The sequence below is a fragment of the Macrotis lagotis genome, chromosome 1 (genome assembly GCF_037893015.1).
Source record: "Macrotis lagotis isolate mMagLag1 chromosome 1, bilby.v1.9.chrom.fasta, whole genome shotgun sequence".
Taxonomy (NCBI): Eukaryota; Metazoa; Chordata; class Mammalia; order Peramelemorphia; family Peramelidae; genus Macrotis; species Macrotis lagotis.
In genome coordinates, this window is record NC_133658.1 from 842509811 (window position 1) to 842513515 (window position 3705).

Sequence of the window (3705 nt, forward strand, 5' to 3'; positions counted from 1 at the left end):
AGTATGTTATTTTTCACTTATGTTCTATAATGATAGTACTTTATGGACAATGGCAACCTAAATTTCCATATTATAGTAGTTTATCGATTGTTACAGTACAAGTTCTATAGTAACTTGAGAAATAATGAATAACATTATGAAATTCTAATATACTTGCAAAGAGAAATAGAACATTTAAAATATATTAGAATGTGAATTAGATTTTTCATAGAATTGATCAATAATAAAAACCAAATAATGTCACACAATGTAGCTTACTAAAATAATAAAAACTCTGAAAATGATAACATTTCTTTTTATTCTAAATCCAAAAATTATATCCCTGTACTTAAGTTTCATATATATATATATATATATATGTATATATATATATATATATATATATATATATATATATATATATATATATAAAATGTATAACATATATGTTTGGATTATATAAATATATATATTTATTTATACACAAAGGCATATACACATTTATTTTTATATGGTAAAACCATGAGGCCAAACAGCAGGCTGGTCACATTTTTCAAGAAACAACTACCTCCCACCCTCCAACCCATCCTTAAAAATGATCTGAAACTTAAACATTCCAGATACATATATATATATATATATATATATATATATATATATATATATATATATATATATCACCCTGGACTCTGTGATACTCTGAGTGTCATCTGAGAGGACCTCATTTTTTTTGACTGTCATTGCTGATAGCCTTGGAGCTATTATCTTAGTTATTTTTCACAAATATGAGTTATTATCTAACCATGTCTTCAGTTGTCTTTCAAGTAAAAAGGAAGTTGAACTTTTAATTATAACATTTGAACATTTGTTGGGGAGGGAAAAGTGAATTCATTAGTGAATTCATTAGTATAGGAAATTCTTTTTAGGGAAACCTCTTGTCACTGATAAAGGTGGGCAAAAAACCTCTAACTTTATTCCTAAAGAAGACATCTTTCATTTCTTATTCTTTTCTTTCCCTCTCTTGCAGTAGCCACTCAATTCTCAAGTTGTTTTGATTCCACTTACACAATATTTCTCACTTTCTACTGGCAAATCTTTCCTTATTGCCCTAATTGATAACTATTCCCCCAGTCCTCATCTCAATTAAACATGGCTAGATATATCTGGTAGTATATTATTTCCTCCTCCTTATTTTTGGAGTTTTTTCATATTTTTAATCGCCTGGTATAGGTCTTTGTACATATGCGCACATAAAAAATGCTAGTTGGACTGGATTGTATAGAATAACCCATAGTTGTAAGCCCCTCCTTTTTCATTTTACCTTTGTATACAATATTTGTTTCTATGCATGTTCCCAAGTGAGAAGGCTTGAAACTGAGGAAATATAATAGATAGAAGTTGGAATCTGGAAGTTCTAATTTGAATACCAATTCTTAGATAAGTGATTGATCAGAGGCAGGTCACAACTACTCAAAGCCTCAGTTACCTAATCTACAAAATGGCTTAATAATAACACTTAGCTCAAGGGACTACTATGAGATTTTAATGAGATTAAATATTTAAAATATTCTGAAAACCTTCAAAAATAATAGAAAGTGAATTTGCAAGGATAATTCTGCCTTTAGGATAAAAAAGGAGAGATTACATGAGTTTGGAAAAAAACAAGGAGTCCAATGCATGCCTCTAGAGCATTTGGTTGGAGTAGTTCAGGCAGATGGTAATTTGGTGTAGAAGAAAGATTAGGAATATTTGTTATCAATCTAGAAATTATGATCAGTTTTGAGGGATCAAGTGATCATCAGATAATGAGGAGATGGAAGGAGAAGGTACCCCTTGCAGAATCCTAGGATACTCATTATTAATGAGTATAGCACAGATAATGATCAAACAAAAGAGACTGAGGTGGAATGGTCAGACTTGTAGGAAGACAACCAGGATTATGAATGTTGAAGGTAAAGAAGGTACACATGACGCAGTGAATAGTGTGACCAGTGGTTTACAGAGGTTGAGGATTGAATAAAGGCTATCAAGTTTAGCATTAAATATCATGGGAAACCTTGAAAAGCTTGGTTTTAGAGGAATACAGAGATCAAAAGGTAAATATCAAAGTTTGGAGAAATGGAAGGAAAAGAAGATAGGTTGAAAATGGACTGACTCAGACAAGAGCGGATCATGTCTTAGACACGCTCTCATAAATCTTCGAAACTAAGGACTCTAACTAAATTTTCGAGAGACAGAACCCACAGAGGGACCCAGTGAAGCAGTTCTCCTACTCAAGGTAACCTGGAAAAGAACAAAAAAGACTCTGCTCCCCAGGGTTGGAGGGGTGGCCTGCCAGAAGGGTGGTCCACCAGAGTGAAAGAACTTCAGCGTCCCAGAGTCAGGCACAGGGAACTGGGAGCACACAGGACAGTTTCCTGAGCTATGCCCCGGGGAGCACCAAGCACAAATTGGGGGAACAGCAAGGTGACTTCTGCCACAGCGAGCATGTGAAGCCAAGCCCTCAGGGAACACAGCAAGCAGCAAGCAGCAGAATGGCCAAGGCAGTCCCCATCCAGGACACGAAAGCAGGCAGAGCTGGTAAGCAGGAGCCCCCAGGGCATGAGCCCATTGAACCTAAGGAGGGTAGAGGAGAGAGAGAGAGACTGCAGAGCTCTGCCCCTGGAAAAGTACTCTGGGGCTCTGAACACATTCAGATCCTGATCACAGTCTAACCCCACTCTCATAGAACAGCAGCTCACCCCCACCTCAGGCCCATGGCAGAGGGGGGCGCTTATGGTCATTCACAAACCAGGAGGGAGGACAGAGCCTCACACACTGAGACCCTTGTGGGAGTGTCCCAAAAGCTCAGGAAGCACCCCCAAAACAGGCTCAGGCTGGGAAAATGAGCAAGCAGAGAAACAAGAGGAATTGAGAAATACATTATCTATGATCCCAAGAAGGATCAAAAGACTCAGTCTGATGATGAGGAAGCACAAGCTCCTACATCTAAAGAATCCAAGAAAAACAGAAATTGGGCTCAGGCAATGACAGAGCTCAAAAAAGATTTTGAAAATCAAATGAGAGAGTTAGAAGAAAAACTGGGAAAAGAAATGAGAGAGATGCAGGAAAAACATGAAAATGAAGTCAGCAGCCTAGTCAAGGAAATGCAAAAAAATGCTGAAGAAAATAGCATGCTAAAAACCAGCTTAGGTCAAATGGATAAAGCAGTTCAAAAAGCTATTGAGGAGAAGAATGCTTTAAAAAGCAAAATTGGCCAGATGGAAAAAGAGATAAGAAAACTCTCTGAGGAAAACAAATCCTTCAGACAAAGAATAGGACTCAGGGAGATTGATGAATTTATGATAAATCTGGACTCAATACTACAAAACCAAAAAAAAAATGAAAAATTAGAAGAAAATGTGAAACATCTCATTGAAAAAGCAACTGATATGGAAAATAGACTTAGGAAAGATAATTTTAAAATTATTGGAATACCTGAAAGTCATGATCAGGAAAAGGGCCCTGACGCATTTTCAAAGAATTACTACAGGAAAATTGCCCTGATATCCTAGAAGCAGAGTGCAAAATAGAAATGAAGAGAATCCACCCATCGCCCTGAGAAAGAGATCCCAAAAAACCAACTCCTAGGAATATTATAGCCAAGTTCCAGAACTTCCAAGTCAAAGAGAAAATATTACAAGCAGCCAGAAGGACACAATTCAAATATTGTGGAGCTGCAGCAGG